The 16,556-nt window shown below is 45.0% G+C and overlaps 1 long non-coding RNA gene across 1 annotated transcript; it reads right to left on the reverse strand.

The window, feature by feature from the left end:
- Positions 1-7,371: 7,371 nt before the first annotated feature.
- LOC143272196 (uncharacterized) lies at positions 7,372-10,856 on the reverse strand. The gene is made up of 2 exons (XR_013049628.1): positions 10,621-10,856; positions 7,372-7,630 (listed from the first exon to the last, which is right to left on the reverse strand). It is a non-coding gene; the product is annotated as an uncharacterized LOC143272196 (long non-coding RNA).
- Positions 10,857-16,556: the final 5,700 nt, after the last annotated feature.

The following is a 16,556-nucleotide window of genomic DNA, read 5'->3' on the forward strand; positions in this document are numbered from 1 at the left end:
CATGACACTGAAATGTCTACCTAGGCCTAGCCCGTGTCCGGCGGCCTCCGCAGTACCCCAGGCTCTTATGTCCTGTTCCTGTCCTGTTTCTATCACTGTTGGGAACATGCTGCTCCTGCTTCTCTTCTAGTGTAATTCTGCATCTCCTGACAACCGTTCCTAATATCTGGATTCCTAGGCCAGCTTCTCAGCCAGGCCTGGTGGCACTGGTCTATAACCCCAACTTTTGGGAAGGCAGAAGGTCATGAGTTCAAGTCCAGCCTAGATTACAGCATGAGCTCAGACCAGCCCTCTCAGCTGAGTGAGACTGTTTCCAAAGTAGAAGGATGGTTCAGGATATAGGTCAGTAGTGGGTTGCCTATTGGTCAGTAGTGGGGTGTCTATAGATCAGTAGTGGGGTGCCCGTTGGTCAGTAGTGGGGTGCCTGTAGGTCCATAGTGAGGTGCCCGTTGGTCAGTAGTCGGGTGCCTGTAGGTCAGTGGTAGGGTGCCTGTGGGGTGTCTGTAGGTCAGTAGTGCGGTACCCATTGGTCAGTAGTGGGGTGCCTGTAGGTCCATAGTGGGGTGCCTGTTGGTCAGTAGTAGGGTGCTTGTGGGGTGTCTGTAGGTCAGTAGTGGGTGCCTGTATGTCAGTAGTGGGTGCCTGTAGGTCAGTAGTGGGTGCCTGTAGGTCAGTAGTGGGTGCCTGTTTTGCATGGGATCAAACCCTAGCAGCATGAGAACAAAGGCAACAATAAGCCTCTCACTGAGTTCCATACCTGTAAGCCAATGGTACACTCTGCCTGTGGGGGCCGGAGGGCTGGCTCAGCCATCAAGAGTGCACACTGCTCTTACAGAGGACCTGAATTCAACTCCCAGCACCCACATCACGTGCCTCACAGGCACCTGTAACTGTCTCCAGGGGCAGGAACACTCTGGCTTCTGTGGGCACGGCATTCATAGGCACACACATGCATGTCAAGCGCACACACACACACACACACACACACACACACACACACACTTTAAATAAAAACATTACAAGCTATTCCACCTGTGCATCCTGTGGGCCCTGCAAGCCCAGTGACCCCAAATAAGAGCCATCCTTCTTCCTGCATTGCCGGAAGCTGCTCCCTTCACCTCTGTCCACCAAGTCACTGGGTCCCATTGGTGCTGCCTTGACCCAAGCTCATGTTTCCCCGTCTTCTCATCTTAGTTACTGCTGATGTATTCCAGGCTTCCTCTCAGTTTTCTCTGTGGGTTGTTAAAAGTCTCTCTAAGTGTCAAATCATCCCCGGTATCTCACCTCCCTCAACAAACTACTGCCAGACTGACCGAACCAAAAATGCAAATAAGATCATGTGACTCTACCACACTACCAAATGCCACCCTTTATAGCCTGCACCGTCCAATCCTGTCTTTGCGTTCAGATCTAATGCACTGCCTGCCCCTGGCAGGACCACGGCCTTCCTCTCCAGCGCTGTCTTCCCTACTAATTCCTCACGGCAGTTCATAACTGCCTGAAAGATCCAACATGTCAATTGCCCCACATCTTCATGCATGTATGTGTATACATCCAGATACAGGCATGCGTGTATGTGTATACACACACACACACACACACACACACACACACACACACACACACACCTTCTATGTGAAATGCCCTCCCTCCTTTCCTTGGTACAGAGCCTCTGTTTGCCAGGATCTAGAGTAAACATGACCCTTCCCTGAAGCTATGCCCACCTCCATCCTCTGCTGTCAGGTGGCTTATTGCAGACTAGATTGTGCTACAAATGCACCTAACTCAAACAAAACCCTTCTTATGGCACTTGTACGATTATATTACTATTACTTTTCATGCGTCTGCTTTTGGAGAAAAGTGTGTCTTCTCCAAGGGTAGGAACCATGATGTCCCAGGCATACCTAGTCAAACTGCCATCCATGAAAATCAATCCATTAAGTTGTGTAGAATAAATAAAAGAAACCTATCAAATTAAGCAATATTATATACGACATACTTATTAAGTTCTTAAATTATGTTGTGAGGTAAGAGTCACATTCTCTTATGAGGGAGACTAGGCTTAACTTCAGGTGTCTAAAAGCAACCATTTGAAACCCATCCACGGCAACACAAACGTTCAGTCTGTCAGATTACACATCGCATCGAAACTCCGTCTACTAACTATTCCATTCACGTGATTGGGACCGTGAAAGTAAATGTGGTGCTTCGGCTAAAGGAGATATATCCCTTCCCTGCCAATCATGTTCTGCTCAGAAAACAGCAAGGCGAGAACTGGGAACAGGTCAATGGGCAACAAGTGAAAAGTCTCTCACCTGGGCCGGGAATGGCTCGGTTTGATTCCAAATAAAGGGCAAGTGTGGAATGGTTTGGGCGGGAATGAATGAGCTGCCCGCCTGATCCAAGAAGGGCATGAGAATATGAGTGTGTGTACACGTTGTCATTCTCATGGTGTCTTAGTTAGGGTTTCTATTGCTGTGAAGAGACACCATGAGCATGGCATCTCTTATAAAGGAAAAAACATTTAATCAGGGTGGCTTACATTTTCAGAGGTTTAGTCCATTATCATCATGGTACATCATGGCGGTGTGTAGGCAGACATGGTGCTGGAGCAGGAGCTGAGAGTCCTTACACCTTGACTCACAGGCAGCAGGAAGTGGTCTCAGACACTGGGTGGTGTTTTGAGCATCTATGAAACTTCAGAAGGCCACCTCCACAGTGACACACTTCCTCCAATAATACCACACCTACTCCAACAAAGCCACACTTCCTAATATTGCCACTCCCTGTAAGCTTATGGGGGCCAATTACATTCAAGCTACCATACATGGTTATATTCCCCTTCTGCAATTCCCCAAATTCCAACAAGATCCAAGTAAGTTACATTCTTATCTCAGGTGGTCTGTGAGAAGAAATTGGGAACCCATCCTTGGTTAATTGGGAACCTAGCCTCAGTTCAGGCCAACAGAAAAGGAGAGAGCTCCGCAGAGTAAAAACTGAACAGAGCTCGGAGACTCTGGCTAGCAAGGGCAATGTCTCCTGAGGCAACAGCAGTCCGTAGACACAAAGAGATGGTTGGAGTTGACCAGTTAATAGACGGAGAATGTGGGAACCATAGCTGCGGCACAGACAACGGCATATAAACATCTGCTGCTATGATTGACAGAAATTGACCATTGAGAGTACGTATAATCCTATTTGTCACCCAAGAGTGTTGACCTTTGGTGTAGCACACCAAATCACATTCATCATGTTAAAGGCTTTCTTTGGGATAGTTATAGCTTCCTTTACGTATTCAAAGGGAAATTCAGTTCTTCTCAGCATGTCATAAAAAAGGCAATTTTTGAACACCTCCATTGGCAGTTTTCTCTCTCCCCAGCCCAATGCCCTGGCACATAGAACTCACATTCAAAAACACCCAGTAACAGGCCTTTCTCAAATGTGTTACTGTCCTGTTTGCCTTTGGATGTAAGATGCTTTATCTCTGTTGCTAATCTCTTTAATCCCTTTATCTGCCTCTAGCTTGAGAAAACATTCTCTGGTTCTCCTCTTAAAAGTTGCCTTTTCTAGAAAGACTTTCATGGATAGACTTCAAGTTGTACACCCTTCTCTCTGTCCTCTTAAAAAGCTTATGTGAAAACGTCTACCTTAGAATCAGTCCCTTTGTGTTGCTAAGACGTTGTACTGTACGTTGTTGCAGCCTGTACTCTGTACTCTGAGAGGACCTCATCCAGGGAGGGTGTGCTAAAATGCTCTGACTGAGTGAATGGCCCATGATCCTTTATTCCTGTGCATAGCATCTGCTGCAGTCCTACAAGATTTGTATGTGGTTTTCCTTTTGTGAGAAACTGTGAGCCAGAAGCTAGTTTTCCCATTCATTTGCAAGGTAATTTTACTAGATTAGAAAACACTGAGGATGAAAGAAGGGCTTAAGGAAAAAACACTGACAATATTTTGTTTTCCTTCCTTAGTTGAATTCATAGACATTACTATTGATTCTTGTGTGTACGATATGAACGAAATCAACCTTTACCTAGGACATATCCAGAAGTTTTAAATATACCGACGTGCTGTTATTTGCAGCGTGACAACTAAAGCAGTGTACCCACTTGTTCATAGTTCACGGGTTTTATGGTAACGAACAGTGCTCTTTTCTCATTATTAGTATTAATTGTTATTAATGATGAGTTTCACTGTAACACTCCCATGCAGGCACAGATTGTGTGTCGGTTGCTCCTGCCCCTCCAGCTACCCTCTCCTCCTCGCTTGCCCCCCCCACCACCGTCCCTCTTGTCCTCACATTTCCCTAGCAGTTCCCCTACAATTTCCAGGTCAACATTATTGTTTATTCTACAATCCACATATAAACAGAGCATGAAAGCCATGTCTTTCTGCCTCTGGCTTACTTTGCTTAACATAGTGTCCTCTCGTCCCATCCGTTTTTCCTGCATATGATGTGCTTTTGTCCTTTCTTATGGCTGACAAAAACCCCATTACGTATATAAATTATGTTTTCTTCACCTACTCACCTCCCAAAGAGCAGCTGTGCTGAGGCATGAATGGCTGTTGAAAATATTGTCATAGTAAGCATGACGCTGAGGAGTCTCTTGTGCATACTGTGTGCGTGCGTGCGTGCGTGCGTGTGTGTGTGTGTGTGTGTGTGTGTGTGTGTTTGCAGAGACCTGAGGTTAGTGTTGGGTATCTTTGTTGATCTCTGTCTACTTTATATTTTGAGACACAGTCTCTCACTGAACCTGGCTAGTCTTGGCTCATCTAGCTTATGCTCTCACCACCTTCAACAATCAACCACTTGTGTAAAAGTGAAATGTCTCATCTCCAAGTGTTTCTATACTTAAGTGTGCTGCTCCCTGTGAGCTGGGCCAGTTACAGGCATGCTGTGTTTAACAGAGCTAAACTCACTCTAAAGATGTACTTCTTTTAATGGGCACACAGCTAGCCCTAGGGATCTTCCCCAGCATAGGCTGGGCAGATGCCCGCTGACCACAGAGGCTCCGAGTCTGTGCACTGTCCACAGTATATTCCAATGCCTCGGAGAGTACAGGAAACAACCAGACCACTGAGCTTTGCTCTGGAGATAGGGAAGCTGCACAACTGAGCAAGGCATGAACCTCGGTGTCAGGTCTCTCAGATCTGTGCGTCCTCCACCTCTGGGGACCATAAGTGGTCAGGGCCATCAGCATACAGAGTCACGCTGCTGATCACCCGCCACTGCTTCCTTGCCCCCTCTGCAGCTGATTCTCCTCTCCACAGCTGTTTCTTGTGACCACCTCCCAGTCACCGAGGCACGTGTTCCCAGGGTCCCTGATTTGTGACTGCTCAGTGTTCTCTAATCCCTAGAATCACTTAATCCCTATCGAAGGCCCTCTCTGAAGATGGCTCCCCATTCTTCACCACCACTCTGAGGCATAGGAGCAATGTAAAGTATTTCTTCTTCGTTGCTATCCTGCCATGCAAGAAGAATCTTTTCAAATCAAACCCTCCACAATAGGCTTCCTTTCTTTCTTTATCTACTTTTTTTGAAACAGGGTCTCATTCTGTAGTGCTGACTAGCCTGGAACTCCTGAATCCAGGTTGTTCTCACAGTTGCAGGCTCCTCCCATGTCAGCCTCCAGAGCGCTGGGATTACAGGTCTATGCTACCACACCTAGCTTCCACACTGGATCCAATGCTTACAGGAATCTTGGGTTGCTCAGGTGGCTGATGGCTAGGGCTGGGAGTCTGTCATCCCTGGGATAGCTTGCACTCCCCAGGCTTCCCTTGTGCTTGTGTGCACAGTCCCCTGTAGTAGTTACCTTTTGTTGCTGTGGTAAAATACCATGACCAAAGGCAATTCATAGAATGAAGTTTGTTTTGGTTTATGTTTCCCAAGAGAGAACCCATAATGGTTGGGGAGGCATGGCAGTGGGCAGCCTGAACAGGAAGCTGAGAGATCACATCTGCAACTGAAAACTCGAAGCAGAGAAAACAACCTGGAAATGGGTTAGAGCACTGATCTCTCAAAGCCTGTCCCAGTGACATACTTCCTCCAGCAAGGCTTCATCTGCTAAACGTTCCATAATCTCCCCCAAAGCTTTCCCAGTTTGGAGACCAAGTGTCCAGATACCTGAACCTATGGAGGGCATTTCTCATCCAAACCTCTATGCACTCGGCTAGCTGGCTCCCCAGCAGCACCGGCTGAAGGCGTTTCTCTGTTTCCCTTCTGCTTCCCTGTTCTTGGCTTTCTTGTTGCAGCTTTCCTGGTTCTTCCGGTCCTCCCTCTCCTTTTCCCCTGTGCTCCCTTAGTGCCTTTGCTCTCCTTCATCCCCAGACTGTGGGAAGGAGACTGGTATTTGGCATCTTGTCCATCAGAGCTGCTGATGTTCCAGGCCCCTTTCACACTCACAGATAAAGAGAAATTTCCCTCTTCAACATGGAGCAGTTTGGAAGAATGAGCAAGGGTTGGGAAAAAGACGTGTGATTGCGTCTCCAGTTCCAGCCAGCTGTGGCCTCCGCACAGCTCTTTGTGAGGCTCCAGATCCATCCACGGAAGTGTAATTTCCTGGCACCACTACTCTTGTCAAAGGAGGAAAGGATTACACTGAGCTGAAATTGACTTAATAAATAATTTCTGTGAATCTTAAGAGAATTTGAATGACAGCATTCTTCCGTAAAGATCAGGCTTGTATTTTTAAAATGCAGTTTTAGAACAATTGTTTTCTCCATAAGTTCTGTCCTAGATTTTATGACCTTTCCATTTGAAAAGATCAAGGAAGAGAACTCGCCCCTCCATGTCGCTGTTTCTGATAGGTCAGCTCTAGTGTTTCACTGCTTAACGGTTACAGTGACTCATCACTGTGCTCACAACCTCAGCATCCTTCCAATTGCAAAGCGGCTGCTGTCAGATTTTGCATAGTTACACTAACAATCTGCTAACACTCCTCTCTTTTCAGTATCTGAATAAAACACTTGCTGTATGTTTTGTGCAGTTTTGTCCCAAATATATTTCTTAAGATACATATACTTCTTAAGGGGTAGATCATTCTAGAGGATGGAAGGATGACTCAGTGGTTAAGAGTTCTTGCTACTCTTTCAGAGGACTGCAGTTCAGTTCCCAGCACGCACATGGGAAATTCACAACTGCCTGTGACTCCTGTCAAGGAGATACAATCCCTCTTCTTGCCTCTATGGATAATTGCAAGCACATGCATGGATTTGAGCATGCATGCACACACACAAACACAAACACACACACACACACATAAGTAAATAAAATCTTTAAAAAAAGTTATTCTGTCTTCAACAATCATTCACGTTGATGTCAACAAGTTCTGTGTGCCATCAGCCTCCATATAGATGCTTAAGTCTTAGGGGTTGTTTGAAGGATTTATTTTCTTTTTAATTATAAACATTGGCATATGAAAAGATATACATCACTAGTCATCAGAGAAATGTCCATCAAAACCGCAATGCAGTACTTCACACTCAATAGGATGGTTGTAATAAAAAAATTAGACAGTGACACCTGTTGGGGAGGAAGTGACGTGTTACTTGTGGGAATGTGACTTGATGCCTCTGCTTTGGTGAATGGGTTGACAGGTCCTCAATGCGTTACACACAGAGTGTTTCTCTCCTAGGCAAAGAAAACATAAGTTCACATAAGAACATGTACACAGATATTCATATTAGTGTTTTTCATTATAGCAAAAATTACAACATTCCAAATACCTACCAACTGATGAAGGAATTAAAAATTATATATCCAAGGAAATATAATGTTACCTGGCCATAAAAAATATGAAGTACTGAAACATATTAGAGCCTAGCTGAACTTTGAAAACCATGTTAAGTGAAAGAAACCAGTCATGAAAAATCACACATCATGTGTGATTCCGCTTACATAAGATGCTCAGAATGACCCAATCAGTCAACATAGGAAAGCCAGTTCTTAGGGCTGTAGCACAGTGGGTGACACTGGTGTGTAACCCAGCAGGAACATGGTATGAGCTGCACATCTGTAATCCCTGCACTTGGGATGCTGAAGCAGGGAGATGGTGAGCTGGAAGCCAATGTGCTACATAGCAAGGCCGTGTGTGTGTGTGTGTGTGTGTGTGTGTGTGTGTGTGTGTGTGTGTGTAGGCAGACTCCCCATCACACGCACCAGTTCCCAAATAACCCACACAGAGACTTAATTATAAATGCTCGGCCAGTACTTCAGGGTTGTTACTAACTAACTCTACATTTAAATTAATCCATATTTCTTATCTATGCTTTGCCACATGGCTTGGTTCCTTTTCCAGTTATGGCATGGCCATCTTGCTTCTCTCTTCATCTGTTTGCTACTCCTCTGGCTCCGCCCTTCTTCCTCCCAGCATTCTCAATTTGGCTGTCCCACCTAACTTTATCCGGTTCAGCTATTGGCCAGTCAGCTTCTTTATTAAATCAATCACACAGTATAAAGGAATATTCTGTGTGTGTGTGTGTGTGTGTGTGTGTGTAAGTATGTGAGTATGGGCACACACCCACCATAGTGCATATGTGAAAGACAGAGAATAACTTCAGTGTTTGTGACAGGCCCTGTGTATGATGGACTATCTGTCCTGCAAGCTTCCAGGGGTCCTCTGTCTCCACCCCCATTTCACCATGGGAGCGCTGGGATTACAGATGCCTGCAAATGTGGCCAGCTTCATGTGGGCCCTGGGTCTGTGTGGCAAGCTCTTTAACCACTGAGCCACCTTCCCAGCCCCCAAATGTACATTCTTCCAAGCCATCGAGTCCATGGTAACTTGTGAGAGAAGCATGAGGAAACTATGAGGAAACCAACTGTGTCTCTGAGCCGTACATTTTGTGGCAGGGCTGGGAGTGAGCCCAGGCCTTGCACATGCTAGAAGAGCATGCTGTCATGCTGATTCATACTTCACTGCACTCTCATGTGTCTTTTTCATTTCAGTCTCAAATGACAGCACTTAATTCAAGCCTTCATTTAACATGTGGCTCTAATAGATTCTTAACGGTGACCAAGGGGGATATGATCATAAATTATGAGTCAGGAGGCCTTAAATTCAGGTCTGTCTCTGCTGCTCATTAGCTTGTGGCTCAGGAAGCCTCTCTGCCAACTTTCTTCATCTTCCACTCCAAACACACACACACACACACACACACACACACACACACACACACACACTCAGAAACAGAGACTAGTGAACAAGGTGATTATGCAGTTTGCAGCTTGTTCAGGCCCACTGTGCAATCCCTCCGTTCCATACGTTCTCACGTTGTCAGTCCATCCTGCACGGCAACCCAGAACTCTTAAGACCTGCTTGGTTAAGCTGCCCACTTCCACAGAAACTTGGGTTGGGCTTTCTTTGTGTAGGCATTAATTAAGCCCTTCCTCGAGACATTTTACGATCTGCTCGCACCCTGATCTCTGTGACACTTTTTCTTTGGCAGCCTTTCCTTTTCATTCTAAAGCGTGTCTGCTCCTTCCTTCCTCAAGCAAGGATTGCTGGACCCCTCCTCTTCCTCTCCCATTCCTACTTGGTTACCAGGTTCCTGTTTTTTCTCTAAGAGTCCCAGAACCCTCCCTTGTGACTGTTCCTCTCTTCCCCCATAATCACTGCTAAACTTTGTGTCTCAACTCATCATGAGGTTTATAAATGATCTAAAACTTTCAGTTCAACATAAGACTGAGAATGATGGAGGGCAATAAAACAGAACTAAAAGAAAAGAAAAAAAAGGATTGAAAGCCATAAACTTCTCCTTTCTAGTTTCTAGAGGAAGTGGGGACATGGATGTGCTTAGAAATGATACTCCATGCATTGTTGTTTCTAATGTATGTGTATTGTGCCTCCCCATGTGGGAGTCCTAACGACAACGCTGGATATGCCTCTTTATTCCTATCACTTGGGAAAACTTTGATGATGTGTCAAGCCATGTCACTCACTTGCTCAGTACTGTGACAAATGATAATGGTATTAACATACCAAATCCAAGTTTGACTTCGATGATTCATGAAGACATGAAATACTTAGGAAATATTTCATCAGTGAACTCATTAAAAGGCTACTTGGGTTTGGTATATGTTAGTCCAATTATCCCTCAGTGCTGGACCAGGTAGACTCTCATCTAATCTCCCCCATTTCTTGGCCTCCAGAGCTTTTCCAGAGCTTTTGGGATGTGCCAAAGATGACTCATAATTTTCTAATGCCTCTTGGATTCCTTTGCTTTCTTGGAGGGATTTCCTCTTACCAGAGGTCTAACACTTGCTTCATTGCAAGCTGGACAGTCACAGCCATATGTCCAGGGTGATTAGCCTCAGCCAGTTCAACCAGGCAATAACCTTGAGCTGTGGAGTAAAAAGAGGTGACTCATTTTTTCCAAGAAGGTGATCCCTTCCACACAGTACTAGGCACCAGTCTTGGGGATCTCCATACGTTAGGCAAGCACTCTGCACTCAACCACATCCTCCACCCATGAAGGGCTATTTCTCAAGAAACTAGGTATCTATATAAGACAATTTAGAATTAAATCCACCCGAAGCTTCATGACAGTCGCTGAGATTGCCTTAGCTATGAAGCAGCCTTGATTGGCTTCTCTCTTTTAAAACAAGGTCTCACTATATACCTTGGCTGGCCCGAAACTTGCTGCATAGACCAGGTTGACCTTGAACTCACAAAGATCCACTTGTATCTGCCTCCTGGGTGCTGGGGTTAAAGGTATGTGGTGCCATGACCCGACTTGGTTGAATTCTTTGCTTGAAACTCTGAACAAACTGTCTATTCAGTCAGTATTTGTAGTTTTGACTACAGCAGCACATTTATGAGGAACACACAATTTTGCTTCTGTATTCTGAGATCTGAAGGATTTCTGTCTGATCAATTCACACCCCTATACTCCACAAGGCTAACATCAGTGTTGTCATAATAGAGCTAGGCTGAGGCTGAGCTCATGATTTTCCTCCCAAGACAACCTGAGTGCCTGGTCTGAAGACCCAGACCCTCTGTCAGCAATCTCTCTCCTTGAGAATCTAACATGATAAGTCTTAGCAATGGTTATGTAGAGCAAAAGGTTGGATTTTCTACTGTTTGTTATTCTCTGTGTATAGTTTTCTCTCTTCTAGGTTCTTGTCCCCACACATACCTACCTAAATCCATTTCCACATACATACCTAAATCCATTTCCACATACATACCTACATGCATTTCTGCATACATACCTAAATCCATTTCCACATACATACTACATGCATTTCCACATACATACCTACATGCATTTCCACATACATACCTACATGCATTTCCACATACATACCATTGTACTGCCATACAATACAAATGACACTTTCTTTGACTTATCAGTGACAGGATGTTTTTCTAATGTAACTTGACAAAGGCATTGTATTAAAGTGGCATTCATTTCTTTTCTTATTCTGTTGCAGATTTTAATCCTCCTTCATAGATTATGTGGTTTTTTCATGAATTTCTTCACTTATCCAACACTTTTCTTTCCCACAGGACTATATAGTGACCTTGTGAAAACAGTGAGAGAAGAGGCTGTTTTTGCTTTTTAAACTATTGTAATATCTTCTACTAATATTCAGGGATAGTTATTTCCATAAATGCATGCACATATCCATACATCTCCTTCAGTATGTGTCCTGTGCAGGTTCACTCACATCCTGACATATTTACAAATTAACTGCATCAACATAGCAACTGTCTCTACTTCCCCAGTTGCTCCTAACCTTTTTCCCTCTCTTCTGGTATGCTCTTAATTATATTGCTCACTATCAGAAACTGCTGTGGCTTGTTACAGTGCTCCACATCATCAGGGAGAGCATGGAGATAAGCTGGTTTGCCATAATGAGCACCAGTGGAATCCGGAGAACAATGAGGTATGTTTGTTAATGTACCACATCATCTTATTTGGAGATAGAGAATGAGCCTCCCAGGGTTACCTGTTAGACCCTGTCATCTAAGAATCCTCACTTCTGTTCTCAGAAGCTCATTCTTTCCCCTGTGATACACTGGCTCTATCTTGAGAAAGCGCAGGCAATGATGGCTCCTTACAAACCTTTGTGTGACCAGATCTCCACAGCTTCATCTTTTCTTTTCCTGAATACCTCATGAAGCAAGGTTTCAACGCACAGCCATGCTGTGAAGAACAAGCCTGCAAACCCAGCACAAGGCAGACACAGAGGAGAAGATGGCTGCAAGTTCTGGGCCAGCACAGACTACATAGACATCACCAGGCCAGCCAGGGGCAATGAGGCATAGAGGAAAAAAAGGGAAAAGAACCAGAGCTGAAGATAGAAATAAAGAGATTTAAAGGCAGACAGCTGTCATCTCCTTCGATGACTGTGTAACAGCTGCCTGGAAATCCGGAGTCACGAAGCCTTGCTCAGGGAGACTCTAAGATACGTATTGGCCCAAATAAAACTATGTCCTTGGTCTTTCATGAGGCCAAAAGCATCCCTGAACTGGGTATTCATGCTTTGAAGAACATGCTGGGTAATTTACTGAGAAACCCAGTACAGCCTTTGAGAGAGTAGTATGGCTCCTGAGATGCAGACAAAATCTAAAGAATGCATAAGGACAAATATGATGCTGGCCAAGAAGATGTAGCAACAGTGAGCACAAAAGTAAAAAATAAGGAAGAGGCTCAAACACATGCAGGGCTAACACCAATGGTGCCTCTGATGGCCACGAAGCAGCCCGAAACCGAGTTCCTTAACTGGGACAGGCCAGCTGCTACAGGACTCTGGAGAGCCCCTGCATTGTCGTGCTGGTCATAATGAAGATGTGAGGCTCTTGTAGTTTCTCCTGGGCTGGTTGTTAGGGTTTTGTTTGCAGCAAGCAACCTTGGAGAGATGAGATAATGACTTCCCCTGGACCAGGAACAGCCTCATCACCACAGCCTCTGAAAGTTCTCCAAACTCAGTGTCCCTCCTCCAGCAAGCGTGTCCATGGACCCATCCTCCCTGTGTCTTCCCCGAAAAATCAGAGGTTTGTAGAAAACTGGCAGGAAGACACAGGAAACCCAGGCTGCCTGCTGTGTCATAGCGGTGAAGCTCTTGTCTCTGACTCAAGCCCTGGGTCTTGTACCAGAATCTATGACTCCATAATGGTGTCACTCTTCACTAAAACAAGAGTACAGTCCCAAGCTGTTCAGAGTCCCTGACAGCTCTACCCTCAGCAAGCAGAGTAGTTAGTGCTTGGCAAAGGAGGGCCTTTCCGTGTGCTGAACAAGTCCCTTATTTTCTAAAATGTATTTGAGGGCTGAGGAGACAGGTCAGTTTGGGTAAGCACTTGCCTTGCAAGCTGGAAGACCCAAGTTCAATGCCCCAAACACAGTCTCTCTCTGTCTATCTCTCTGTCTCTGTCTCTCTCTGTCTCTCTGTCTCTGTCTCTGTCTCTGTCTCTGTCTCTCTCTCTCTCTCTCTCACACACACACACACACACACACACACACACACACACACACACTCACACACACCAGGCATGATGGTGTGTTTGTAATTCCAGTACTGGGGGAGGAATATGAGACAGGTGGATCACTGGGCTGGCCAAAACCATCTTGTGAGTTACAGGCTAGTAAGAGACCCCATCCAAAAAAAATCAAAGTGGAAGGCTTAACACCCAAAGTTGACTTATTTCCTACACACACACACACACACACACACACACACACACACACACACACACAATTTTAATTTATCTTAGTTTACTGTTTTTTGCATTTATGAGTATTACATTGGTCAACATATTCTTTTGAAATCTCAAGGCTGATTGTTAACTACTGATCAAAAGTTTGTGGTGGGTGTTCAGTGCTTAAATAAAACAGAATGAATGGGACGTTTATTAAATTTCTCTAATAATAATTGTGGAACATTCATCAAATCATGTCCATCAGTTGGTATACAATGTGTAAGAAATCTCTCAGGCTAAGCGTGTTGGCATACACCTCCAATCCAAGCACTTGGAAAGAGGAGCAGGAGAACTGTTAGTTCAAGGCCAGTCTCGGTTTTATAGCTAGTTTGAGGACCGTCTGGAGTATATGAGATTGTCTCAAAAGCAAATATAAAAACAAAAGCAAGAGGCTGAAGCAGTAGCTCAGGGGTTAAGAGCACTTGCTGCTTTTGCAGAGGACCTGGTTTGGTTCCCAGCACCCACAGCCAATGGCTCACAACCACATGCAGCTCCATCCCCAATGGGATCCAGCGCCCTCTTCTGGTCTCTGGGAGCACATGCTTCCACATGCCCATTACTCCCACCCCACATATACACATAATTTTTAAAGGACAAAAATAAATATAAAACCCCCAAATTGTCCAAATCTCAATTGTATTCCAGTTCTTGTTTTAGTTTACTGGGTAATAGCAAAGCTAGTCACATCACACAGATCGTGACTGGCAATGGATGGTGTCTTGAAGAACTCTGAGTTCCTGATTCCTGGGTTGTGAGGAAAACTTGGTTTTGTCTGAGGGCCGTGTCTGTAAATGCCAATGAGACCAGAGACCTCCGACTGTGATACCGTTCCACAGACTGTCAATTTATATACCTAAGCACACGACCCTGGCAAAGTAGGAGTTTCGGGGACATGTTTGTGTACCAGCTCGTGTACTGCATATTTTCACACGGAAGGTAGTGCCTGCATCATCCCTCGGCACCACAGACAGGGTGTTGAACCTCTGTAACTGCTTCATTGTGCTTTTCTCAACATGCTGTAATCCTTTTTGCATGTGGGTTCCACACCTTTCTAAATACTGACTAATTTATGGGGAAGGCAACCTTTTTTTTCCTGGTGAGAAGTTGTAAATTTGTTTTTACTGAAATAGGGAACTTCCTCATCATTTCAAACAATGAGAAGGTGTCAAGCTCCCCGGCAACACAGGGGAACCAGGGAACAGGAGCAGAATGGATCATGAATGTCTAATCCTAAACTTTCGACTTGGTGATGCCTTAAAATGATCTTCGTAAATGATCTTCCCTAGATGCCAGACTGTGTTTAAGGTGGAGAGAGCTTCATTATCATGATCTTACGGAGAGCCCCGTACACAACCTCATCACATTTTATTCTTCCTCTTAACAATTCGCTCACACAGGAAATCGACCTTGGGATTTAGACTAACATGGCCACTAAAATCTCTCCTTTATATATTAATGTCAATGAGATCATTGACGTTATTCAGATTTCTACAGTTGGCTGAAAAAAAAAATCCCTCAGAGGAAAAAGAAATATTGAGATGTGTTAACCCCTAATAACAAGGCAAGATTTACTGAAAGGTAGTTATGCATATCTGTCACACACAAAAGCAGATTTGCCTCACTCCAGCCCTGACGTAAAAAAGCCCTGATCAATGACTTCACGACAGACAATAACATGGTTTACTTCATTTTTTTTCTTTTGAGACTTATTTTTATTTTATGTGTGTGAGTGTTTTGTCTACATGTGAGTTTCTGCACCATGTATATGTCTGATACCCACAGAGGCCAGAAGAGGGAATTGGGTCCCCTGGAACTGGAGTGACAGAAGATTGTGAACCACCATGTGTGCTGGGGATCAAACCCTGGTCCTCTGGAAGAGCTCCTCTTCAACATCGAGCCATCTTTCCAGTGTCTGTTTCTTAACGCGTGTTAGGCCGTAACTGGCCACGTCCCTGTCAGCATCCTTTCTATAATAACTGGCCACGCCCCTGTCAGCATCCTTACCCTGTGGTAAGTTACCTCTTTACTGATGGACTGAAGATCTTTGATTCTCTGGTCCTGATGGTAGAAATTCTTTCTCCTCCTCCTCCTTCTCCTCCTCCTCCCCCTCCTCCTCCTCCTGTAGCTGGAGTTTTCCTGGTCCTGCCTGGCCCACGGTCAGGACAAATCTCTCTCACCCACCAGTCCCGCAGTTGCTCAGACCCAACCAAGTAAACACACAGAGACTTTTATTATGTATAAACTGTGTGGCCGTGGCAGGCTTCTTGCTAACTGTTCTTATAGCTTAAATCAACCCATTTCTATTAATCTATAAGTTGCCACGTGGCTCGTAGGGCTTACCGATATCTTAACATCTTCTCATGGCAGCGGCTGGCAGCATCTCTCTGCCTCAGCCTTCCACTTCCCAGAATTCTCTTCTCTGCTTGTCCCGCCTATACTTCCTGCCTGGCTACTGGCCAATCAGCACTTTATTTACACAGAGCGATATACTCATCTTCTTTCCCCTCCTCCTCTTCCTCCTCCCCTCCTCCTCCTCCTCGCCCTCTCTGTAGTGCTGAGGTACAAAACCATGGCTTTACCAATGATGGGCAAGAGCTCTACCCTTTCTACCCTTGAGCTATACTCTCAGCTCTACACGGAGCAGCATGAATTCACTGCACAGAGTGGTGGGTTTCATTATGATGTTTCCATTCAGGTGTGAGGCGCTTTGGACATACTCATGTCCACTGCCTTCTCCTGTCCCCCATCCCCTCCTGCTAGTTCTCTTCCTCCCCCAAACAGTCCCCATGCTAGCGTGTTAGTCTCACCAGTCAAGAATAAGACCACTACCACAACTTAAAGCCAAATTTGAAG

Source organism: Peromyscus maniculatus, chromosome 3, assembly GCF_049852395.1.
Source record: "Peromyscus maniculatus bairdii isolate BWxNUB_F1_BW_parent chromosome 3, HU_Pman_BW_mat_3.1, whole genome shotgun sequence".
NCBI classification, from domain to species: Eukaryota; Metazoa; Chordata; class Mammalia; order Rodentia; family Cricetidae; genus Peromyscus; species Peromyscus maniculatus.